General features: G+C 47.1%; 1 protein-coding gene and 1 long non-coding RNA gene across 2 annotated transcripts in view; one reads left to right on the top strand and one right to left on the bottom strand.

The window, feature by feature from the left end:
• The window catches only part of DBH (dopamine beta-hydroxylase), a 451213-nt gene that overhangs the window by 13889 nt on the left and 411167 nt on the right, over positions 1 to 26157 (bottom strand). The gene's annotated exons all lie outside the window — the stretch shown is intronic.
• The window catches only part of LOC146868651 (uncharacterized), a 40096-nt gene continuing 38141 nt past the window's right edge, over positions 24203 to 26157 (top strand). The window contains exon 1 of the long non-coding RNA XR_014966331.1: positions 24203 to 24285. This is a non-coding gene — a long non-coding RNA (uncharacterized LOC146868651). The remainder of the gene's footprint in view (positions 24286 to 26157) is intronic.

The following is a 26157-nucleotide window of genomic DNA, read 5'->3' as shown; positions in this document are numbered from 1 at the left end:
GCGTCCCATTCTGGTCCATTGGTTTCTTGTGAGTTTCCATGAAGCCGCTTGGCTTTGGTATGTGCTTACTTTATTAGTCATGTGGCGAGGAAGTCTAACGAGGAGGTAATGCCCCGGTTACTTACCGGTAATCTTCATTACTCCGAGTATAGTCTTCCTCACCACATGAGTTCCCATCCCTCCCTCCCTGTCTGGCTATCGGCTTCATGTTTCTGCTTGGTAGTTTCAGGCTGATGGGTTGGGCCAGCCCGCCTCTTATAGAGGTCATGGGTGTAATGGGTCGGCCATATTGGGAAGGGATGGGAGGCCTGGGAGGCTGACTTGTTTGCTTTGGAGGGTTCTGGTGTGGAGCTGAAGCTCACTTTGTTAGTCATGTGGCGAGGAAGACTATACTCGGAGTAATGAAGATTACCGGTAAATAACCGGGGCAACAGTATAAATATGGGCACTGTTTAACAAACAAAGCCACTGCAATACAAGAGCAAAGGTGACCGAGTGACTGCTTCTGGGTTGACGGAGTTGCTTACAGTCACTGCCTGTTCAAGCTAGCTAGCCCGCTACTATGAGTTTATCAAACTTAATGCTATGTTTTCTTATGCTACGTTATGCTATGCTATGTTAAGCTATGCAATGCTATGTTTTGTAGTGTTTTGTTATGCTATGTTTTATTTTGTTATGCTATGCTTTGTTATGATGTGCTATGCTTTGTTTTGTTATGGTATGCTATGTTTTGTTATGCTATGCTATGTTTTGTTGTGTTTTGCTATGCTATACTATGTTTTGTTGTGTTTTGTTATGCTGTGTTTTGTTGTGTTTTTTATGCTAAGTTTTGTTGTGTTTTGCTGTGCTATGTTTTGTTTTGTTATGCTAAGCTATGTTTTTTGATGCTGGTTTGTTGTGTTTTGTTATGCTATGCTATGCTTTGTTATGCTATGTTTTGTTATGCTATACTATGTTTTTTTATTCTATGCTATGTTTTGTTTTGTTATGCTATAATATGGTTTGTTGTGTTTTGTTATGCTATGTTTTGTTATGGTATGCTATGCTCTGTTATGCTATGCTATGTTTTGATTTGTTATTCTATGCTATGTTTTGTAGTGTTTTGTTATGGTATGCTATGTTTTAACCCCTTCGATGCTCATGACGGAACGGTTCCGTCATGAGCATCGGTTGGGCTGTGCTCATGACGGAACCGTTCCGTCATGAGGACAGCCCCCGGGGGAAGCGCTGGCGCTCCCCCCCTTGTCCCTCGATCTTGGCCCCCTTTACGGGGGTGGCAGCGGAAGAGCTTCCGCTGCCACCCCCGACCCCCCCCCGAGCCCCCCCACGCTTTCTGATGACGTCAGCGCGCACAGCGCGCGCCGGCGTCATCAGGAAGCGTTGGACGCGCTGGAATCCATTTCTTCCAGCGCGTCCGAGGGGAGCAGAGGTAGGTGTTTGGCGTCTGGTGGGGGCCGCGGCGGTGAAATCTCTAGTATTGAGGCATCGGGGGAGAGGAAAGAGTATTTCCTCTCCCCCGATCTCTCAATACAGGGCATTCCTGCTCCACGATCGCGCACAGCGTCGCGATCGTGGAGTAGGGATGCCCCACTAGACACCAGGGATTTTGGATTTGGAGTTTGGGAAGCGACCCCTTAGGCAAGGGTCGCTTCCTTGGGGACGAAAATTTGGCAAAGTCTTTTCTGCCCCCCCTGGGGGCAGATCGGCCCGCTTTCTGCGCGTTTCTGCCCCCGGGGGGGGCAGAAAAGCCCACTAGTCACCAGGGATGCTGTTCCTACTATGTAGGAAGCGACCCCTTGGGCAAGGGTCGCTTCCTTGGGGGCAAATTTTGTTGAAGTCTTTTCTGCCCCCCCTGGGGGCAGATCGGTCCGCTTTCTGCGCGTTTCTGCCCCCGGGGGGGGGCAGAAAAGCCCACTAGACACCAGGGATATTGGTTATGCTATGTAGGAAGCGACCCCTTAGGCAAGGGTCGCTTCCTTTGGGGGCCAAATAATTTGAAGACTTTTCTGCCCCCCCTGGGGGCAGATCGGTCTTCTTTCTGTCCGTTTCTCCCCCTAGGGGGGGCAGAAAAGCCCACTAGACACCAGGGATGTCTATTTCGTTATGTAGGAAGCGACCCCTTGGGCAAGGGTCGCTTCCTAGGGTGGTAAAGTGATTAGGAGACTTTTCTGCCCCCCCTGGGGGCAGATCGGTCGTCTTTCTGCCCGTTTCTGCCCCCAGGGGGGGCAGAAAAGCCCACTAGACACCAGGGATGTCTTTTTCTTTATGTAGGAAGCGACCCCTTGGGCAAGGGTCGCTTCCTTTGCGGCCTAATTTTTTAGAATACTTTTCTGCCCCCCCCTGGGGGCAGATTGGTCGTCTTTCTGTCCGTTTCTGCTCTTTGGGGGGGGGCAGAAAAGCCCACTAGACACCAGGGATATAAATATTATTGTAGGAAGCGACCCCTTGGGCAAGGGTCGCTTCCTTGGGCCCCTAAATGTTTTGAAGACTTTTCTGCCCCCTCTGTGGGCAGATCGGTTTTATTTTTTTGCCGTTTCTGCTCCCATTGGAGGCAGAAAAGCCCACTAGACACCAGGGAATTAGTTCAATTAGAAATAGAAGTGACCCCTCGCTTCCAGGGTGCAATTTGTTATATGTATTTGGGTCACCTGCCCCGGGACTGAATAGCCTTTTTTTTCCTGCTGTTTTCTGCCTGACCTGGCACACAAACCGATTGACCATTTGGGTAGTGACATGGCATGTTATAATGTTTATTGTTATATGTTTTGTGATTTCCAATTGTAATGTTTTTTTTGTTTACTTTTTTGTTCTAGGTGAAGGCTTTTCTTCTGTTCACGGTGACATTTTGGTTCTGGTGGTTTTGCTGTTTGTGTAGTTTGGTAAGAGACTGTTTTTTTGTACAATGCAAATGTGTTTGATTTCTCTGCCTGTTTTTTTTTGCAAATGGTCAAATGGTGTAATAATAGCAGTATGTTTGGTTTTTGAGTTTCAAAAACTTTTTGCATTGGTGCATGATGTGTATTTTGTTGTCTTGTGAGTAATTTGTTTTTTTTTCTTCTTTCTAGTTTGATATCGTTGGTCTTTGCTGTGTCACTGCAGAGTTTGTTTCTGGTGAGTGTAGCTGTCTCTTTTGATTTTGGATTGTATAGTTTTTGAGTACATTGATCTTATTGATATAAGGTACACATTTCTTTACTTACTTGGTTTGCACATTGTTGGTTGTTGTTGACTTGTTTGTGCAGTCTTCCATCTTAGTAGGTATAATGGCTAGCCGCAGGATGACTGCTCAGCAGGTTGTTGGTTTGCTGTTTGAGTCTTCCTCTGATATTGGGTCAGAGACTGACTCTGCTTCTGAGGGAGAGGGGGCAGGGGACGATTCTGGCAGTGAGTTTTCTCTCCGTATGGGGTCATCGGATGATGAAGATACTCTTAGCGCGGATGAAGTGCCTGTGTTAGAGGAGGAGACTGATGTGCCGATAGTGCGGCAAGAGGCATCTGGGCTGCAGGCTGGGACTGCAAGGCTTCCCGTTGGTGTAGTGCGGCAAGAGACATCTGGGCTGCAGGCTGGGACTGCAAGGCTTCCCGTTGGTGTAGTGCGGCAAGAGGCATCTGGGCTGCAGGCTGGGGCTGCAAGCCTTTCCGTTGGTGTAGTGCGGCAAGAGACATCTGGGCTGCAGGCTGGGGCTGCAAGTCTTCCCGTTGAAAGTGATGACCTCTGGGTTGCCCCTGGCATGGTGCAGCCGGAATTCCCTGAGTTTACTGGTGTTCCAGGGTCTAGAGTGAATACCGAGAACTTTTTGCCTGTAAATTTTTTTCAGTTGTTTATGGACGATGTGTTTTTGGCAGAGATTGTTGAGCAGACTAATTTGTATGCCGAACAGTTTTTGAGGGACAACAGTGCCAGTCTTAAGCCACACTCTAGAGCTACCCGGTGGACTCCCACAAATGTTGAAGAGATGAAGAAGTTCTTGGGTTTAACTTTTTTGATGGGCTTGCTAAGGAAGCCATCATTGGCTTCATATTGGTCTAGCAGTCCCTTGATGGCAACGTCTATTTTTCCGGCAGTCATGAGTCGTGACAGGTATTTGCTTCTGCTTCGGATGATGCACTTTGTAGATAATGGTTTAGCGTTGCCACGAGATCACCCTGATTGTGACCGTCTTTTTAAGATTAGGCCTGTCCTTGATCACTTTGTTGATCGATTTTCTGAGATTTATGCCCCTGGTAGAGAAATTGCAGTGGATGAGTCTTTGGTGTTGTTCAAGGGCCGCTTGGTTTTTAGGCAATACATTCCTAGTAAGAGGGCACGCTATGGAATAAAGCTGTATATGCTGTGTGACAGTAGGACTGGATATGTCTCTAATTTCAGGGTGTACACCGGTAAGGAATCTAGGTTTAACCTCCCTGGTTGTCCGTCCACTTTTGGAGTGACTGAGAAAATTGTTTGGGAACTTGGAAGAGGATTTTTTAACAAAGGCCACCATTTATATGTAGATAACTTCTACACTGGTGTACGGTTGTTCAGGGAATTGGCCAAAGTGGACACTTTTGCTTGTGGCACAGTTCGCTGTAACCGTAAAGGTTTTCCGAAAGAACTTGTTTGTCAAAAGCTTGTGCGGGGACAGTGCAGTGCGTTGCGTTGCCAGGAGCTTCTTGCTGTGAAGTTTACAGACAGGAGAGATGTCTACATGCTGACTTCCATCCATGATGAAAGCACTGCACCTGTGACTGTTTGGGGTCAGGTCGCTGAAGCGCGCAAACCTGTATGTGTTTTAGACTATAATAGGTACATGGGTGGTGTTGACAGAGTAGATCAGAGGTTGGAACCTTACACTGCTCTTCGTAAGGCTTACATTTGGTACAAGAAGTTGGCTATCCATCTTTTCCACTTGGCAATGTTTAATGCTTTTGTTGTGTTCCAGGATTCTTGCCCTGAGTCAAAGATGACTTTTGTTAAGTTTCAGGAGTCTGTAATAGGCAGCCTTGTTGTAGTGGAACAGGCAAGTGTTCCTAGAGTTGGACTGGTGGAGGATGTTGCTAGATTGAAAGAACGCCACTTTCCAGAACACATTCCTCCCACACCCGCAAAAGATTTTCCCAGTAGGAGATGTAGAGTCTGTTGGCGAAGAGGTTTGCGGAAGGAGTGTCGTATGTACTGCCCCGATTGTCCCTCTCATCCTGCACTGTGTCTCTCTGCTTGTTTTAGAGCGTACCACACGCGAAAAAATTTTTGGGAGGATTCTTGAGTGGTAAAGTGAACTGGCTGGTCTGTATTCTTTGGATAATTTGATTCTTTTTCAATGTTGGTGTTAGTGCAATGTATTTAGTTGCTGATTTTCTGTTAGAAGATTTGTATCTATTTGCAATTTGTTTGTGTTTTTATTTTTTTCTAAAAAAATCCAAAATGTGATGGCGGTGTGTGTAGGCTTGCGCTTGGCTGTTGGTGTGTGTGGACTGGCACTTGGTTGGTGGTGTGCGTGGAATGGTGCTTGGCTGACGGTGTGCGTGGACTGGCGGTGTGCATGGACTGGCGGTGTGCGTGGACTGGTGCGTGGCTGGTGGTGTGCGTGGAATGGTGCTTGGCTGGCGGTGTGCGTGGCTGGTGGTGTGCGTGGAATGGTGCTTGGCTGGCGGTGTGCGTGGAATGGTGCTTGGCTGGTGGTGTGCGTGGAATGGTGCTTGGCTGGCGCTGTGCGTGGACTGGTACTTGGCTGGCAGTGTGTGTGGACTGGTGGTGTGTGCGGACTGGTGTTTGGCTGGTGGTGTCCGTGGACTGGAGCTTGGCTGGTGGTGTCCGTGGACTGGAGCTTGTCTGGTGGTGTGTGTGGACTGGAGCTTGGCTGGCGGTGTGCGTGGAATGGTGCTTGTCTGGTGGTGTCCGTGGACTGGAGCTTGGCTGGCGGTGTAGGTGGATTGGCGATTGGCTGCCGGTGTGCCTGGACTGGCGATTGGATGGCGGTGTGCCTGGACTGGCGCTTGGCTAGCGGTGTGCGTGGACTGGCGTTTGGCTAGCGGTGTGTGTCGACCGGTGCTTGGCTGACTGTGTGCGAGTAGTGACTTTCTGCTGGTCACTACACACACTGCTAGCTGAGTGCTACTCCACGCAATCCTTCTGCCTGTGTAGTTGCTGTGTCTGGATTGTGGGCGTGTGAAAGTGATGGGCCCTTGAATGGCGCTGTGTGCCGGTGTGAGTTTTGTTATGTGATGGGCCCGCGGCTGGCGGTGTGAATGGTTTTGTATGTCTCACACGTATGAAAGGTGTATGAATGGCCTGTAAAGAGGTTGGTGCCTTGTCGTGGCTTTACAGCTCACGAGCTGTGAGTCAATGGTTCAGTTTCTTGCCCTTTCAATTATTACCAGTGCATTTCATTTTTTGTGAAATCACTTGGTAATACAATTTTATCTACTGAACCATCACTCACCCTCGTGCCAAATCCAACCAGTATGTGCGTGTGCTTGCGGGTTAGATGACTGTGCAGTAATATTTGTTTTTTTGAAGCAGGGTGTACCTTGTCCCTTTTTGGTGATTTTTGTACTGTGTTGCTTTTGTACCTGGTGGTGCGAATGGTCTTGTTTGTATCACGTATGAAAGGTGTGTGAATGGCCTGTAAAGCGGTTGGTGCCTTGACGTGGCTTTACAGCTCACGAGCTGCAAGTCATTGGTTTGGTTTTTTGTGAATTTAATTATTGACAGTGCATTTCATATTTGTGAAATCTCTTGTTAATAAAATTTAATACACTGAACCATGACTTGCCCTCGTGCCAAATCCAACCAGTATGTGTGTGTGTTTGAGGAATAGATGGTTGTGCAGGAATCTTTTTTTTTTGTTTCTCTGCCAAGGTACACTTTCCATGTAAGAATAACCCACCAACTGTAGATATTGTCGAAAACCTTTGGGAGTTTATGGTGATGTCTCTCTAGTGATTTGAAAAATATTTTTTATCCCCATTGTCCTGTAAACCTCAAATTGTCTGCCACATTTTCTTTGCAGTATTATTCCTAAATTCTCACGCTGTAGTAACAATAGGTAATCTGGTTATGCAAGGGGGGTTACTTTTGTTTTTTGCCCAGGGATCGGCGGGCATCTAGGGAAACCTTTCCAACCCACGCATTTCTGAAAAGTAGACACTCGGCGGCTTCCAGGGAGGTATGGCTTGCGTGGATCCCCCAACGTTTCCTTACCTAGAATCCCCTGCAAACCTCAATTTTTGCCCAAATAATCACTTTTTTCACACATTTTGGGGTGGGAAAGTAGTGGCATCACCGGGCTCACACAAATTTACCACCACCCAGCGTTCCCCCAGGTCTCCCGGTAAAAATGGTGCCTCACTTGTGTGGGAGGCCCAAGTACCCGCGGCAGGCAAGGGCCCCAAAGGTAGTGAGGACACCTCTAGATGGCCTATCGCCAAACCACCTGGTTTTGCAAGGGGGGTCACTTTGGTTTTTGGCCCGGTGCGCGGCGGCCATCTAGGGAAACCTACCAAACCCAGGCATTTTTGAAAACTAGACACCCGGCGGCTTCCAGGGAGGTATGGCTTGCGTGGATCCCCCAACGTTTCCTTACCCAGAATCCCCTGCAAACCTCAATTTTTGCTCAAAAAATCACTTTTTTCACACATTTTGGGGTGGGAAAGTAGTGGCATCACCGGGCTCACACAAATTTACCACCACCCAGCGTTCCCCCAGGTCTCCCAGTAAAAATGGTGCCTCACTTGTGTGGGAGGCCCAAGTACCCGCGGCAGGCAAGGGCCCCAAAGGTAGTGAGGCCACCTCAAGATGGCCTATCGCCAAACCACCTGGTTTTGCAAGGGGGGTCACTTTGGTTTTTGGCCCGGTGCGCGGCGGCCATCTAGGGAAACCTACCAAACCCAGGCATTTTTGAAAACTAGACACCCGGCGGCTTCCAGGGAGGTATGGCTTGCGTGGATCCCCCAACGTTTCCTTACCCAGAATCCCCTGCAAACATCAATTTTTGCTCAAAAAATCACTTTTTTCACACATTTTGGGGTGGGAAAGTAGTGGCATCACCGGGCTCACACAAATTTACCACCACCCAGCGTTCCCCCAGGTCTCCCGGTAAAAATGGTGCCTCACTTGTGTGGGAGGCCCAAGTACCCGCGGCAGGCAAGGGCCCCAAAGGTAGTGAGGCCACCTCAAGATGGCCTATCGCCAAACCACCTGGTTTTGCAAGGGGGGTCACTTTGGTTTTTGGCCCGGTGCGCGGCGGCCATCTAGGGAAACCTACCAAACCCAGGCATTTTTGAAAACTAGACACCCGGCGGCTTCCAGGGAGGTATGGCTTGCGTGGATCCCCCAACGTTTCCTTACCCAGAATCCCCTGCAAACCTCAATTTTTGCTCAAAAAATCACTTTTTTCACACATTTTGGGGTGGGAAAGTAGTGGCATCACCGGGCTCACACAAATTTACCACCACCCAGCGTTCCCCCAGGTCTCCCGGTAAAAATGGTGCCTCACTTGTGTGGGAGGCCCAAGTACCCGCGGCAGGCAAGGGCCCCAAAGGTAGTGAGGCCACCTCAAGATGGCCTATCGCCAAACCACCTGGTTTTGCAAGGGGGGTCACTTTGGTTTTTGGCCCGGTGCGCGGCGGCCATCTAGGGAAACCTACCAAACCCAGGCATTTTTGAAAACTAGACACCCGGCGGCTTCCAGGGAGGTATGGCTTGCGTGGATCCCCCAACGTTTCCTTACCCAGAATCCCCTGCAAACCTCAATTTTTGCTCAAAAAATCACTTTTTTCACACATTTTGGGGTGGGAAAGTAGTGGCATCACCGGGCTCACACAAATTTACCACCACCCAGCGTTCCCCCAGGTCTCCCGGTAAAAATGGTGCCTCACTTGTGTGGGAGGCCCAAGTACCCGCGGCAGGCAAGGGCCCCAAAGGTAGTGAGGCCACCTCAAGATGGCCTATCGCCAAACCACCTGGTTTTGCAAGGGGGGTCACTTTGGTTTTTGGCCCGGTGCGCGGCGGCCATCTAGGGAAACCTACCAAACCCAGGCATTTTTGAAAACTAGACACCCGGCGGCTTCCAGGGAGGTATGGCTTGCGTGGATCCCCCAACGTTTCCTTACCCAGAATCCCCTGCAAACCTCAATTTTTGCTCAAAAAATCACTTTTTTCACACATTTTGGGGTGGGAAAGTAGTGGCATCACCGGGCTCACACAAATTTACCACCACCCAGCGTTCCCCCAGGTCTCCCGGTAAAAATGGTGCCTCACTTGTGTGGGAGGCCCAAGTACCCGCGGCAGGCAAGGGCCCCAAAGGTAGTGAGGCCACCTCAAGATGGCCTATCGCCAAACCACCTGGTTTTGCAAGGGGGGTCACTTTGGTTTTTGGCCCGGTGCGCGGCGGCCATCTAGGGAAACCTACCAAACCCAGGCATTTTTGAAAACTAGACACCCGGCGGCTTCCAGGGAGGTATGGCTTGCGTGGATCCCCCAACGTTTCCTTACCCAGAATCCCCTGCAAACCTCAATTTTTGCTCAAAAAATCACTTTTTTCACACATTTTGGGGTGGGAAAGTAGTGGCATCACCGGGCTCACACAAATTTACCACCACCCAGCGTTCCCCCAGGTCTCCCGGTAAAAATGGTGCCTCACTTGTGTGGGAGGCCCAAGTACCCGCGGCAGGCAAGGGCCCCAAAGGTAGTGAGGCCACCTCAAGATGGCCTATCGCCAAACCACCTGGTTTTGCAAGGGGGGTCACTTTGGTTTTTGGCCCGGTGCGCGGCGGCCATCTAGGGAAACCTACCAAACCCAGGCATTTTTGAAAACTAGACACCCGGCGGCTTCCAGGGAGGTATGGCTTGCGTGGATCCCCCAACGTTTCCTTACCCAGAATCCCCTGCAAACCTCAATTTTTGCTCAAAAAATCACTTTTTTCACACATTTTGGGGTGGGAAAGTAGTGGCATCACCGGGCTCACACAAATTTACCACCACCCAGCGTTCCCCCAGGTCTCCCAGTAAAAATGGTGCCTCACTTGTGTGGGAGGCCCAAGTACCCGCGGCAGGCAAGGGCCCCAAAGGTAGTGAGGCCACCTCAAGATGGCCTATCGCCAAACCACCTGGTTTTGCAAGGGGGGTCACTTTGGTTTTTGGCCCGGTGCGCGGCGGCCATCTAGGGAAACCTACCAAACCCAGGCATTTTTGAAAACTAGACACCCGGCGGCTTCCAGGGAGGTATGGCTTGCGTGGATCCCCCAACGTTTCCTTACCCAGAATCCCCTGCAAACCTCAATTTTTGCTCAAAAAATCACTTTTTTCACACATTTTGGGGTGGGAAAGTAGTGGCATCACCGGGCTCACACAAATTTACCACCACCCAGCGTTCCCCCAGGTCTCCCGGTAAAAATGGTGCCTCACTTGTGTGGGAGGCCCAAGTACCCGCGGCAGGCAAGGGCCCCAAAGGTAGTGAGGCCACCTCAAGATGGCCTATCGCCAAACCACCTGGTTTTGCAAGGGGGGTCACTTTGGTTTTTGGCCCGGTGCGCGGCGGCCATCTAGGGAAACCTACCAAACCCAGGCATTTTTGAAAACTAGACACCCGGCGGCTTCCAGGGAGGTATGGCTTGCGTGGATCCCCCAACGTTTCCTTACCCAGAATCCCCTGCAAACCTCAATTTTTGCTCAAAAAATCACTTTTTTCACACATTTTGGGGTGGGAAAGTAGTGGCATCACCGGGCTCACACAAATTTACCACCACCCAGCGTTCCCCCAGGTCTCCCGGTAAAAATGGTGCCTCACTTGTGTGGGAGGCCCAAGTACCCGCGGCAGGCAAGGGCCCCAAACGTAGTGAGGCAACATCAACATTGCCTATCCCAAAGGTCGCCTCACTACGTTTGTTGTCCTGGCCTGCCGCGGGTACTTGGGCCTCCCACACAAGTGAGGCACCATTTTTACCGGGAGACCTGGGGGAACGCTGGGTGGTGGTAAATTTGTGTGAGCCCGGTGATGCCACTACTTTCCCACCCCAAAATGTGTGAAAAAAGTGATTTTTTGAGCAAAAATTGAGGTTTGCAGGGGATTCTGGGTAAGGAAACGTTGGGGGATCCACGCAAGCCATACCTCCCTGGAAGCCGCCGGGTGTCTAGTTTTCAAAAATGCCTGGGTTTGGTAGGTTTCCCTAGATGGCCGCCGCGCACCGGGCCAAAAACCAAAGTGACCCCCCTTGCAAAACCAGGTGGTTTGGCGATAGGCCATCTTGAGGTGGCCTCACTACCTTTGGGGCCCTTGCCTGCCGCGGGTACTTGGGCCTCCCACACAAGTGAGGCACCATTTTTACCGGGAGACCTGGGGGAACGCTGGGTGGTGGTAAATTTGTGTGAGCCCGGTGATGCCACTACTTTCCCACCCCAAAATGTGTGAAAAAAGTGATTTTTTGAGCAAAAATTGAGGTTTGCAGGGGATTCTGGGTAAGGAAACGTTGGGGGATCCACGCAAGCCATACCTCCCTGGAAGCCGCCGGGTGTCTAGTTTTCAAAAATGCCTGGGTTTGGTAGGTTTCCCTAGATGGCCGCCGCGCACCGGGCCAAAAACCAAAGTGACCCCCCTTGCAAAACCAGGTGGTTTGGCGATAGGCCATCTTGAGGTGGCCTCACTACCTTTGGGGCCCTTGCCTGCCGCGGGTACTTGGGCCTCCCACACAAGTGAGGCACCATTTTTACCGGGAGACCTGGGGGAACGCTGGGTGGTGGTAAATTTGTGTGAGCCCGGTGATGCCACTACTTTCCCACCCCAAAATGTGTGAAAAAAGTGATTTTTTGAGCAAAAATTGAGGTTTGCAGGGGATTCTGGGTAAGGAAACGTTGGGGGATCCACGCAAGCCATACCTCCCTGGAAGCCGCCGGGTGTCTAGTTTTCAAAAATGCCTGGGTTTGGTAGGTTTCCCTAGATGGCCGACGCGCACCGGGCCAAAAACCAAAGTGACCCCCCTTGCAAAACCAGGTGGTTTGGCGATAGGCCATCTTGAGGTGGCCTCACTACCTTTGGGGCCCTTGCCTGCCGCGGGTACTTGGGCCTCCCACACAAGTGAGGCACCATTTTTACCGGGAGACCTGGGGGAACGCTGGGTGGTGGTAAATTTGTGTGAGCCCGGTGATGCCACTACTTTCCCACCCCAAAATGTGTGAAAAAAGTGATTTTTTGAGCAAAAATTGAGGTTTGCAGGGGATTCTGGGTAAGGAAACGTTGGGGGATCCACGCAAGCCATACCTCCCTGGAAGCCGCCGGGTGTCTAGTTTTCAAAAATGCCTGGGTTTGGTAGGTTTCCCTAGATGGCCGCCGCGCACCGGGCCAAAAACCAAAGTGACCCCCCTTGCAAAACCAGGTGGTTTGGCGATAGGCCATCTTGAGGTGGCCTCACTACCTTTGGGGCCCTTGCCTGCCGCGGGTACTTGGGCCTCCCACACAAGTGAGGCACCATTTTTACCGGGAGACCTGGGGGAACGCTGGGTGGTGGTAAATTTGTGTGAGCCCGGTGATGCCACTACTTTCCCACCCCAAAATGTGTGAAAAAAGTGATTTTTTGAGCAAAAATTGAGGTTTGCAGGGGATTCTGGGTAAGGAAACGTTGGGGGATCCACGCAAGCCATACCTCCCTGGAAGCCGCCGGGTGTCTAGTTTTCAAAAATGCCTGGGTTTGGTAGGTTTCCCTAGATGGCCGCCGCGCACCGGGCCAAAAACCAAAGTGACCCCCCTTGCAAAACCAGGTGGTTTGGCGATAGGCCATCTTGAGGTGGCCTCACTACCTTTGGGGCCCTTGCCTGCCGCGGGTACTTGGGCCTCCCACACAAGTGAGGCACCATTTTTACCGGGAGACCTGGGGGAACGCTGGGTGGTGGTAAATTTGTGTGAGCCCGGTGATGCCACTACTTTCCCACCCCAAAATGTGTGAAAAAAGTGATTTTTTGAGCAAAAATTGAGGTTTGCAGGGGATTCTGGGTAAGGAAACGTTGGGGGATCCACGCAAGCCATACCTCCCTGGAAGCCGCCGGGTGTCTAGTTTTCAAAAATGCCTGGGTTTGGTAGGTTTCCCTAGATGGCCGCCGCGCACCGGGCCAAAAACCAAAGTGACCCCCCTTGCAAAACCAGGTGGTTTGGCGATAGGCCATCTTGAGGTGGCCTCACTACCTTTGGGGCCCTTGCCTGCCGCGGGTACTTGGGCCTCCCACACAAGTGAGGCACCATTTTTACCGGGAGACCTGGGGGAACGCTGGGTGGTGGTAAATTTGTGTGAGCCCGGTGATGCCACTACTTTCCCACCCCAAAATGTGTGAAAAAAGTGATTTTTTGAGCAAAAATTGAGGTTTGCAGGGGATTCTGGGTAAGGAAACGTTGGGGGATCCACGCAAGCCATACCTCCCTGGAAGCCGCCGGGTGTCTAGTTTTCAAAAATGCCTGGGTTTGGTAGGTTTCCCTAGATGGCCGCCGCGCACCGGGCCAAAACCAAAGTGACCCCCCTTGCAAAACCAGGTGGTTTGGCGATAGGCCATCTTGAGGTGGCCTCACTACCTTTGGGGCCCTTGCCTGCCGCGGGTACTTGGGCCTCCCACACAAGTGAGGCACCATTTTTACCGGGAGACCTGGGGGAACGCTGGGTGGTGGTAAATTTGTGTGAGCCCGGTGATGCCACTACTTTCCCACCCCAAAATGTGTGAAAAAAGTGATTTTTTGAGCAAAAATTGAGGTTTGCAGGGGATTCTGGGTAAGGAAACGTTGGGGGATCCACGCAAGCCATACCTCCCTGGAAGCCGCCGGGTGTCTAGTTTTCAAAAATGCCTGGGTTTGGTAGGTTTCCCTAGATGGCCGCCGCGCACCGGGCCAAAAACCAAAGTGACCCCCCCTTGCAAAACCAGGTGGTTTGGCGATAGGCCATCTTGAAGTGGCCTCACTACCTTTGGGGCCCTTGCCTGCCGCGGGTACTTGGGCCTCCCACACAAGTGAGGCACCATTTTTACCGGGAGACCTGGGGGAACGCTGGGTGGTGGTAAATTTGTGTGAGCCCGGTGATGCCACTACTTTCCCACCCCAAAATGTGTGAAAAAAGTGATTTTTTGAGCAAAAATTGAGGTTTGCAGGGGATTCTGGGTAAGGAAACGTTGTGGGATCCACGCAAGCCATACCTCCCTGGAAGCCGCCGGGTGTCTAGTTTTCAAAAATGCCTGGGTTTGGTAGGTTTCCCTAGATGGCCGCCGCGCACCGGGCCAAAAACCAAAGTGACCCCCCTTGCAAAACCAGGTGATTTGGCGATAGGCCATCTTGAGGTCGCCTCACTACGTTTGGGGCCCTTGCCTGCCGCGGGTACTTGGGCCTCCCACACAAGTGAGGCACCATTTTTACCGGGAGACCTGGGGGAACGCTGGGTGGTGGTAAATTTGTGTGAGCCCGGTGATGCCACTACTTTCCCACCCCAAAATGTGTGAAAAAAGTGATTTTTTGAGCAAAAATTGAGGTTTGCAGGGGATTCTGGGTAAGGAAACGTTGGGGGATCCACGCAAGCCATACCTCCCTGGAAACCGCCGGGTGTCTAGTTTTCAGAAATGTATAGGTTTGCTAGGTTTCCCTAGGTGCCGGCAGGGCTAGGGTACAAAATCTACAGCTAGTCACTTTGCCAAAAAAAGGGTCATTTTTCACTCCAAAACCACGTTGCGTTTTGCGCCGTTTCCTGTCGCGGGCACTAGGCTGACCCGCACAAGTGAGGTACCATTTTTCTCGTAGGACTTTGGGGAACGCGGGGTGGGTGGAAATTTGTGGATCCACGCAGATTCCAGAACTTTCCATCACAGAAATGTGGGGAAAATGTGTTTTTTTTGTCAATTTTTTACGTTTGCAAGGGATTCTGGGTAACAGACCATGGTGGGAGGCAGTCAAGTCACCCCATCCTGGATTCCCCTGGGTGTCTAGTTTTCAGAAATGTATAGGTTTGCTAGGTTTCCCTAGGTGCCGGCAGGGCTAGGGTACAAAATCTACAGCTAGTCACTTTGCCAAAAAAAGGGTCATTTTTCACTCCAAAACCATGTTGCGTTTTGCGCCGTTTCCTGTCGCGGGCACTAGGCCGACCCGCACAAGTGAGGTACCATTTTTCTCGTAGGACTTTGGGGAACGCGGGGTGGGTGGAAATTTGTGGATCCACGCAGATTCCAGAACTTTCCATCACAGAAATGTGGGGAAAATGTGTTTTTTTTGTCAATTTTTTACGTTTGCAAGGGATTCTGGGTAACAGACCATGGTGGGAGGCAGTCAAGTCACCCCATCCTGGATTCCCCTGGGTGTCTAGTTTTCAGAAATGTATAGGTTTGCTAGGTTTCCCTAGGTGCCGGCAGGGCTAGGGTACAAAATCTACAGCTAGTCACTTTGCCAAAAAAAGGGTCATTTTTCACTCCAAAACCACGTTGCGTTTTGCGCCGTTTCCTGTCGCGGGCACTAGGCCGACCCGCACAAGTGAGGTACCATTTTTCTCGTAGGACTTTGGGGAACGCGGGGTGGGTGGAAATTTGTGGATCCACGCAGATTCCAGAACTTTCCATCACAGAAATGTGGGGAAAATGTGTTTTATTTGTCAATTTTTTACGTTTGCAAGGGATTCTGGGTAACAGACCATGGTGGGAGGCAGTCAAGTCACCCCATCCTGGATTCCCCTGGGTGTCTAGTTTTCAGAAATGTATAGGTTTGCTAGGTTTCCCTAGGTGCCGGCAGGGCTAGGGTACAAAATCTACAGCTAGTCACTTTGCCAAAAAAAGGGTCATTTTTCACTCCAAAACCACGTTGCGTTTTGCGCCGTTTCCTGTCGCGGGCACTAGGCCGACCCGCACAAGTGAGGTACCATTTTTCTCGTAGGACTTTGGGGAACGCGGGGTGGGTGGAAATTTGTGGATCCACGCAGATTCCAGAACTTTCCATCACAGAAATGTGGGGAAAATGTGTTTTTTTTGTCAATTTTTTACGTTTGCAAGGGATTCTGGGTAACAGACCATGGTGGGAGGCAGTCAAGTCACCCCATCCTGGATTCCCCTGGGTGTCTAGTTTTCAGAAATGTATAGGTTTGCTAGGTTTCCCTAGGTGCCGGCAGGGCTAGGGTACAAAATCTACAGCTAGTCACTTTGCCAAAAAAAGGGTCATTTTTCACTCCAAAACCACGTTGCGTTTTGCGCCGTTTCCTGTCGCGGGCACTAGGCCGACCCGCACAAGTGAGGTACCATTTTTCTCGTAGGACTTTGGGGAACGCGGGGTGGGTGGAAATTTGTGGATCCACGCAGATTCCAGAACTTCCCATCACAGAAATGTGGGGAAAATGTGTTTTTTTTGTCAATTTTTTACGTTTGCAAGGGATTCTGGGTAACAGACCATGGTGGGAGGCAGTCAAGTCACCCCATCCTGGATTCCCCTGGGTGTCTAGTTTTCAAAAATGTATAGGTTTGCTAGGTTTCCCTAGGTGCCGGCAGGGCTAGGGTACAAAATCTACAGCTAGTCACTTTGCCAAAAAAAGGGTCATTTTTCACTCCAAAACCACGTTGCGTTTTGCGCCGTTTCCTGTCGCGGGCACTAGGCCGACCCGCACAAGTGAGGTACCATTTTTCTCGTAGGACTTTGGGGAACGCGGGGTGGGTGGAAATTTGTGGATCCACGCAGATTCCAGAACTTTCCATCACAGAAATGTGGGGAAAATGTGTTTTTTTTGTCAATTTTTTACGTTTGCTAGGGATTCTGGGTAACAGACCATGGTGGGAGGCAGTCAAGTCACCCCATCCTGGATTCCCCTGGGTGTCTAGTTTTCAGAAATGTATAGGTTTGCTAGGTTTCCCTAGGTGCCGGCAGGGCTAGGGTACAAAATCTACAGCTAGTCACTTTGCCAAAAAAAGGGTCATTTTTCACTCCAAAACCACGTTGCGTTTTGCGCCGTTTCCTGTCGCGGGCACTAGGCCGACCCGCACAAGTGAGGTACCATTTTTCTCGTAGGACTTTGGGGAACGCGGGGTGGGTGGAAATTTGTGGATCCACGCAGATTCCAGAACTTTCCATCACAGAAATGTGGGGAAAATGTGTTTTTTTTGTCAATTTTTTACGTTTGCAAGGGATTCTGGGTAACAGACCATGGTGGGAGGCAGTCAAGTCACCCCATCCTGGATTCCCCTGGGTGTCTAGTTTTCAGAAATGTATAGGTTTGCTAGGTTTCCCTAGGTGCCGGCAGGGCTAGGGTACAAAATCTACAGCTAGTCACTTTGCCAAAAAAAGGGTCATTTTTCACTCCAAAACCACGTTGCGTTTTGCGCCGTTTCCTGTCGCGGGCACTAGGCCGACCCGCACAAGTGAGGTACCATTTTTCTCGTAGGACTTTGGGGAACGCGGGGTGGGTGGAAATTTGTGGATCCACGCAGATTCCAGAACTTTCCATCACAGAAATGTGGGGAAAATGTGTTTTTTTTGTCAATTTTTTACGTTTGCAAGGGATTCTGGGTAACAGACCATGGTGGGAGGCAGTCAAGTCACCCCATCCTGGATTCCCCTGGGTGTCTAGTTTTCAGAAATGTATAGGTTTGCTAGGTTTCCCTAGGTGCCGGCAGGGCTAGGGTACAAAATCTACAGCTAGTCACTTTGCCAAAAAAAGGGTCATTTTTCACTCCAAAACCACGTTGCGTTTTGCGCCGTTTCCTGTCGCGGGCACTAGGCCGACCCGCACAAGTGAGGTACCATTTTTCTCGTAGGACTTTGGGGAACGCGGGGTGGGTGGAAATTTGTGGATCCACGCAGATTCCAGAACTTTCCATCACAGAAATGTGGGGAAAATGTGTTTTTTTTGTCAATTTTTTACGTTTGCAAGGGATTCTGGGTAACAGACCATGGTGGGAGGCAGTCATGTCACCCCATCCTGGATTCCCCTGGGTGTCTAGTTTTCAGAAATGTATAGGTTTGCTAGGTTTCCCTAGGTGCCGGCAGGGCTAGGGTACAAAATCTACAGCTAGTCACTTTGCCAAAAAAAGGGTCATTTTTCACTCCAAAACCACGTTGCGTTTTGCGCCGTTTCCTGTCGCGGGCACTAGGCCGACCCGCACAAGTGAGGTACCATTTTTCTCGTAGGACTTTGGGGAACGCGGGGTGGGTGGAAATTTGTGGATCCACGCAGATTCCAGAACTTTCCATCACAGAAATGTGGGGAAAATGTGTTTTTTTTGTCAATTTTTTACGTTTGCAAGGGATTCTGGGTAACAGACCATGGTGGGAGGCAGTCAAGTCACCCCATCCTGGATTCCCCTGGGTGTCTAGTTTTCAGAAATGTATAGGTTTGCTAGGTTTCCCTAGGTGCCGGCAGGGCTAGGGTACAAAATCTACAGCTAGTCACTTTGCCAAAAAAAGGGTCATTTTTCACTCCAAAACCATGTTGCGTTTTGCGCCGTTTCCTGTCGCGGGCACTAGGCCGACCCGCACAAGTGAGGTACCATTTTTCTCGTAGGACTTTGGGGAACGCGGGGTGGGTGGAAATTTGTGGATCCACGCAGATTCCAGAACTTTCCATCACAGAAATGTGGGGAAAATGTGTTTTTTTTGTCAATTTTTTACGTTTGCAAGGGATTCTGGGTAACAGACCATGGTGGGAGGCAGTCAAGTCACCCCATCCTGGATTCCCCTGGGTGTCTAGTTTTCAGAAATGTATAGGTTTGCTAGGTTTCCCTAGGTGCCGGCAGGGCTAGGGTACAAAATCTACAGCTAGTCACTTTGCCAAAAAAAGGGTCATTTTTCACTCCAAAACCACGTTGCGTTTTGCGCCGTTTCCTGTCGCGGGCACTAGGCCGACCCGCACAAGTGAGGTACCATTTTTCTCGTAGGACTTTGGGGAACGCGGGGTGGGTGGAAATTTGTGGATCCACGCAGATTCCAGAACTTTGCATCACAGAAATGTGGGGAAAATGTGGTTTTTTTTTCAATTTTTTACGTTTGCAAGGGATTCTGGGTAACAGACCATGGTGGGAGGCAGTCAAGTCACCCCATCCTGGATTCCCCTGGGTGTCTAGTTTTCAGAAATGTATAGGTTTGCTAGGTTTCCCTAGGTGCCGGCAGGGCTAGGGTACAAAATCTACAGCTAGTCACTTTGCCAAAAAAAGGGTCATTTTTCACTCCAAAACCACGTTGCGTTTTGCGCCGTTTCCTGTCGCGGGCACTAGGCCGACCCACACAAGTGAGGTACCATTTTTCTCGTAGGACTTTGGGGAACGCGGAGTGGGTGGAAATTTGTGGATCCACGCAGATTCCAGAACTTTGCATCACAGAAATGTGGGGAAAATGTGGTTTTTTTTTCAATTTTTTACGTTTGCAAGGGATTCTGGGTAACAGACCATGGTGGGAGGCAGTCAAGTCACCCCATCCTGGATTCCCCTGGGTGTCTAGTTTTCAAAAATGTATAGGTTTGCTAGGTTTCCCTAGGTGCCGGCAGGGCTAGGGTTCAAAAACTACAGCTAGACTCTTTGCAAAAAAAGTGTAAATTTTCAGTGTGAAAATGTGGTGTGTTCACCTTAGGTTTTGAGCCACTTCCTGTCGTGGGCACTATGCCTACCCACACAAGTGAGGTACCATTTTTCTCGGGAGACTTAGGGTAGTTCAAATTTGTAAAGCAACTGTTATTACCTGTTGATTTTTGATGCATTTCTCCCTTCCAAATGAAAGACATTGTGTAAAAAAAAAGTCATTTTGAAAAATGACCAATAATTGTCATGCAAATATGAGTATTCCCAATTTCGAAAATGTGCAAATATGCACTGTTTCTGAACTCTGTAATTTGTTCCCATTTCAGAAATACATAGGTGACTTTCATACCGATTTTTCCAAGTATACATTTTCCCACAATAATTGCTATATACCCGGACCAAAAAAAAAAAACATTACAAAATGCTGCTCATTTTTCTACTCTGGGTTCGTTGGGCTCTTGATGAACCTACAAGTCCTATATGTCCACACAACCAGGAAGGTCTACCGGATGTAACGGTACATTGCTTTCAAAGAGATGTCATAATTCGAAGAAGTTACAGGTAAAAACGTTGACTCAAGAGGCTGCTTTTTTCAACAAATTTTTAATTTCTCCTATATTTGCCTGTAAATTTCTATAAAGAAACCTTGATGGATCTACGCAAATGACCCCTTGCTGAATTCAGAATTTTGTCTACTTTTCAAAAATGTATAGCTTTCCAGGATCCATTATTGTTTTGTTACCCTTTTCTACCGTTAACTGGAAGGAGGTTGAAAGCACAAAAAATAGCAAAAATAGGGTATGTCCCAGAAAAATGCCAAAACTGTGTAAAAAATGTTGGTTTTCTAACAAAAGTCTGTCATTCCCTAAAAGCTGGAGAAATTGTGATTTCAGCCCCACAAACCCTTTTTTGATACCATTTGCAGAGAAAAACCCAGAAGCTTTCATTTGCAGCCCGTTTTTCACATTTTTCACAAAAAAAAAAAAAAATTGCTGTATTTTGACTAATTTCTGTGACCCCTCTAGGAGAATCCACAAACCCTGGGTACCTTTAGAATCCCCAAGATGTTGGAAGAAAAGGACGCAAATTTGGCGTGGATACCTAATGTGGTCAAAAAGTTACAGGGGCCTAAGCGCGCACTACCTCAAATAGCCCAAAAAGGGCTTAGCACAGGAGGGGAAAAGGCCTAGCAGCGAAGGGGTTAATATGCTATGCTATGCTTTGTTGTGTTTTGTTGTGCTATGCTATGTTTTGTTATGCTATGCTATATTTTGTTGTGTTTTGCTATGCTATGCTTTGTTTTGTTATGCTATGCTATGTTTTGTTATGCTATGTTTTGTTTTTTTGTGTTTTGTTATGCTATGCTTTGTTTTGTTATGCTATGTTTTGTTATGCTATGTTCTGTTGTGTTTTGTTATGCTATGCTATGTTTTGTTATGCTATGCTATGTTTTGTTGTGGTTTGCTATGCTGTGCTTCGTGTTGTTATGCTATGCTATGTTATGTTTGTTATGCTATGCTATGCTTTGTTTTGTTATGCTGTGCTATGTTTTGTTATGCTATGCTGTTTTGTTATGCTATGCTTTGTTATGCTATGCTATGTTTTGTTGTGTTTTGTTATGCTATGCTGTGTTTTGTTATGCAATGCTATGTGTTGTTATGTTTTGCTATGCTATGCTATGTTATGCTATGTTTTGTTATGCTATGTTTGTGTTTTGTTATGCTATTCTATGTTTTGTTGTGTTTTGTTATGCTATGCTGTGTTTTGTTATGCAATGCTATGTTTTGTTATGTTTTGCTATGCTATGCTATGCTATGTTTTGTTTTGTTATGCTATGTTTTGTGTTTTGTTATGCTATTCTATGTTTTGTTCTGCTATGCTGTGTTTTATTATGCTGTGTTTTTTGTTTTGTTCTGCTATTCTATGCTTTGCTATGCTATGCTATGCTATGTTTTGTTTTGTTATGCTATGCTATGTTTTGTTGTGTTTTGTTATGCTATGCTATGTTTTGCTATGCTTTGCTATGCTATGCAAAGTTTTGTTTTGTTATGCTATGCTATGCTTTGTTCTGCTATGCTATGCTATGTTTTTGTTATGTTATGCTATGCTATGTTTTGTTGTGTTTTGTTATGCTATGTTTTGTTATGCTATGCTATGTTGTGTTGTGTTTTGCTATGCTATGCTTTGTTTTGTTGTGTTTTGTTATGCTATGCTATGTTTTGCTATGCTATGCAAAGTTTTGTTTTGTTATGCTATGCTATGCTTTGTTATGCTATGCTATGCTATGTTTTTGTTATGTTATGCTATGCTATGTTGTGTTGTGTTTTGTTATGCTATCCTATGTTTTGTTATGCTATGCTATATTTTGTTGTGTTATGCTATGTTTTGTGTTTTGTTATTCTATTCTATGTGTTGTGTTTTGTTATGCTATGCTGTGTTTTGTTATGCAATGCTATGTTTTGTTGTGTTTTGCTATGCTATGCTATGTTTTGTTTTGTTATTCTATGTTTTGTGTTTTGTTGTGTTTTGTTATGCTATGCTATGCAAAGTTTTGTTTTGTTATGCTATGCTATGCTTTGTTATGCTATGCTATGCTATGTTTTTGTTATGTTATGCTATGCTATGTTTTGTTGTGTTTTGTTATGCTATGCTATGTTTTGTTATGCTATGCTATGTTGTGTTGTGTTTTGCTATGCTATGCTTTGTTTTGTTATGTTATGCTATTCTATGTTTTGTTATGCTATGCTATATTTTGTTGTGTTTTGTTATGCTATGCTATGCTTTGTTTTGTTATGCTATGCTATGTTTTGTTTTGTTATGCTATGTTTTGTTATGCTACACTATGTTTTGTTATGCTATGCTATGTTTTTCTATGCTATGCTTTGTAATGCTATGCTATGTTTTGTTGTGTTTTGTTATGCTATGCAATGTTTTGTTGTGTTATGTTATGCAATGCTATGTTTTGTTATGCTATGCTCTGTTTTGTTGTGTTTTGCTATCCTATGCTATGCTCTGTTTTGTTGTGTTTTGTTATGCAATGCTATGTTTTGTTGTGCTATGCTTTGTTTTGCTATGCTATGCTATGCTATATTTTGTTGTGCTTTCTTATGCCATACTATGCTCTGTTTTGTTGTGTTTCCTTATGCTATGCTGTTTTTTGTATTTTGCTATGCTATGCTATGTTTTGTTTTGCTATGCTATGCTATGTTTTGTTATGCTATGTTTTGTTGTGTTGTGTTATACTATGCTTTGTTATGCTATGTTTTGTTATGCTATGCTATGTTTTATTTTGGTATCCTATGCTATGTTACGTTTTGTTATGCTATGCTATGTTTTAATATGCTATGCTATGCTTTGTTGTGTTTTGTTGTGCTATGCTATGTTTTGTTATGCTATGCTATATTTTGTTGTGTTTTCCTATGCTATGCTTTGTTTTGTTATGCTATGCTATTATTTGTGGTTCTATGCTTTGTTTTGTTGTGTTTTGTAATGCTATGCTTTGTTTTATAATGCTATGCTATGTTTGTTATGCTATGCTATGTTTTGTTGTGTTTTGTTATGCTATGCTATGTAATGCTATGCTATGTTTTGTTGTGTTTTGTTATGCTATGCTTTGTTTTGTTATGCTATGCTATGTTTTGGTTATCATATGCTATGTTTTGTTGTGTTTTGTTATGCTATGCTATGTTTTATTTCTATTTTGTTATGCTATGCTATGTTTTGTTGTGCTTTGCTATGTTATGCTATGTTTTGTTTTCCTTTGCTATGCTATGCTTTGTTTTGTTGTGTTAGGCTATGTTTGTTATGCTATGCTATTTTTTGGTTTGTTATGCTATGCTATGATTTGTTATGCTATTTTGTATTAGGCTGGGCTATGTTATGTTGTGTTAGTCTAGGCTGTGTTATGTTGTGTTAGGCTAGGTTGTGTTGTGTTGTCCTGTGCTGTGTTTTGTTTTGCTATGTTATGTTTTTGTTTTGTTTTTTTATGTTATGGTTTGTTATGTTTTGTTATGTTATACTATGTTTTGTTATGTTATACTATGTTATGTTATACTATGTTATGTTATGCTATACTATGTTATGGTATGCTATACTATGTTATGTTTTGTTATGCTATGTTATGATTTGTTATGTTATGTTGTGTTAGGCTAGGCTATGTTTTGTTAGGTTATGTTATGTTTTGTTAAGTTTTGTTAAGTTATGTTATGTTATGCTATGCAATGGTATGCAATGCAAGCCAATATTCATCAGTGCCCAACTGTATTTAGGTATGACGGCTAATGTAATTGCTGCCTAGGCAGGAAAACAAAGAGTCCCCTGTCCTCCCTGTGACCCCATGGCCTCTGAGCTCTGTGCCTGCTTCACAGAGTGAAGACTTTTCTTATCTGCTTGTTAAATAAACAAGCAGATAAGAAAAGTATTCACAACAGCCCTGAAGCAGGCAAGCCAGTCCGAGTGGGCCGGAACAAAAAGCCAAAGGGAGGCAGCCCAGAAAGCTAATTTCCAATGGCAGGCCACCTTTTACCATAAACGGTGATACCAGCCAATGGAAATGAGGGGTGGGGCTTAAATCCCTTTTCTGAAAATCCTCTCCTTCAAAATCTTTCGCGGAGGCGGGGCAGCGCTTTGCGCTGCAGCGCACGCGAGACCTAAAAATCGCACTGCGAGCCAAAATTGTATTTTCGAAGCACAGAGTGCACTTTGCAATGCATTTCAAATTGCAAAAGAAGGGAGGCGTGCAAAGGTTGTCCCACCCATCATCTTTACATTTATCTATGGAATTCATCAACTCTTTTGCAATCAAGGTAAGGGTTTCGTCCGACCACCAGGCATCACTGTTTGGTTTGCGATCAGATCTTCATGTGTTGGTCCTTAAATCCAGTATGTAAATTTAGCAGCTTGAGAGAGTGAGTATGTCAATTTGGATAAAGTAGTAGGGCTAAGAGCATATTATCTTTCTACTGTAACCTATCAACAGCTGTTAATTGCCATTCTCCTCTTTATGCTTCCTAGACTGTGACTCAAAGGCATAGCTGAGGGACAGGCAATTAACAACTGTTAATGCCCTGAGAAGAAGCCATTGCCACTGCTCCTTCCCTAACCAGTATGTATATTGTTCATACATTCAATACCGCCTCCACACAGCAGCAGTGGTGCCATCGCATTTTAACATTCCTGTTGAAATTCTGCCCAGAACAAAGACAGGGGCTCTTCGATATCGCTACAGCGCTGAGCTATCAGCGAGCAAACTCCGCCCACGGAGAGAAGAGGCGGGAGGCATTAGGTTCACTTGTTTAACTTTACAAAGCAAATGGGGGTGTAGGATAGATGACAATTGTTTGTTATAAATCCTTTCCTTGCTTGGAGGAAAACATGTCAGAATAACAAAAGAGCCCCAGAAAATCGAAGGAACTTGCGGTGCTGCAAGAATAAGAGGTGGGAAGCCTGAAACAAGCTCCCCAGCTGGCTCCCTGGATGATAATGCCTATCCGTATTATGGAGTCACTCACTGGAGATGGCATGCTGTGTTCAGGTTTAAATGCAGCTTTTAAGTTACATTTGTGTCAATTACTTTCACATTTATCCAGCCGCGGCCTGTGCAGGTAAGAGCGGTGTGGCCGGGTTGGGGGGTGGGGGGGGTGGGGGGGGGGTGTTGTACTTCGACAGGCGACTATGAGGGAACATTCATTATTTATTTAATTTTACCTTGTCGAACCCCCCACCGCCCCACCAGATTTCGACAGAGGGCAACGAGAGAACATTAATTATTTATTTAATTTTCCCTCATCGTCGAAATCCCTCCTACCCGGCCCCACTGCCCCACCCCTCTTACCTGCATGGGCCGTAGCTGCATATACTAGATAAGAACTTCTCTGGATGAAATTTGCCTCTTTTATTAAAATCAACTTGTGTGTTACCAGGGTTATTTGTATGCTTTTTTGGGGGATTTTACCACATCATTGATACTTTACAATTTTTTGTTTTTCAAATGTAATAGTATGCTTCAGAAGAGGTGGGAAAACGTAGCGCCAGAGTTAGAGTTTGGCAGACTCGGTACTGTGTCACAAGCATGAGGGAGTACCCTGCCCACCACACCCTTGGTCTCTACCCGCTCAAATCCGAGTCGTGCAGGCTCTCATGTTTTTCAGTGGCAGAGCCCCCGTTGGCTCTGGCATCGGACAACTTACTGAGAGTAGGGGCTGCCAGAGTAAAGAATCTGACCACTTGCCCAATTTAGGGCTGAAGGTGTGATGTTTAATTTTTTTCTGCCACTCACCACCAGGACAAAACTGACAATCACACACGGAATAAAAATAATAACCACCACATCCAAAGAAAAAATCTCTGCTTTTGGGGTCATTATTTGCTTGATTTTTAAAAATAAACTACCTCTTTGTGAGCTTACTTTTGTAAAACAAAACTTTTGGTGGTCATCAAAACCAGCTGGCCGCAGTCCTCCAAACATTCTCTTCCTTCAGAGTAACTGCTGTGGTGGACATCCTACCAAATGGCTGGGCTGAAGGCACTTCCCTGGTTACTGTTGCTAGGTAACTTCTAAAATAGATGTCGCATTCGGAGTTTGGACTAAAGAGAGCACTTGTGACCAATTCTCAAGATCAGACTTTGTGCAAATTAAATGAGATACTTATAATGTATTAATGGTTCTGAGGTAGGAC

This window comes from Triturus cristatus, chromosome 1_2 (assembly GCF_964204655.1).
Source record: "Triturus cristatus chromosome 1_2, aTriCri1.1, whole genome shotgun sequence".
Taxonomy (NCBI): Eukaryota; Metazoa; Chordata; class Amphibia; order Caudata; family Salamandridae; genus Triturus; species Triturus cristatus.
This window is presented reverse-complemented; position numbering and strand designations above follow the sequence as displayed.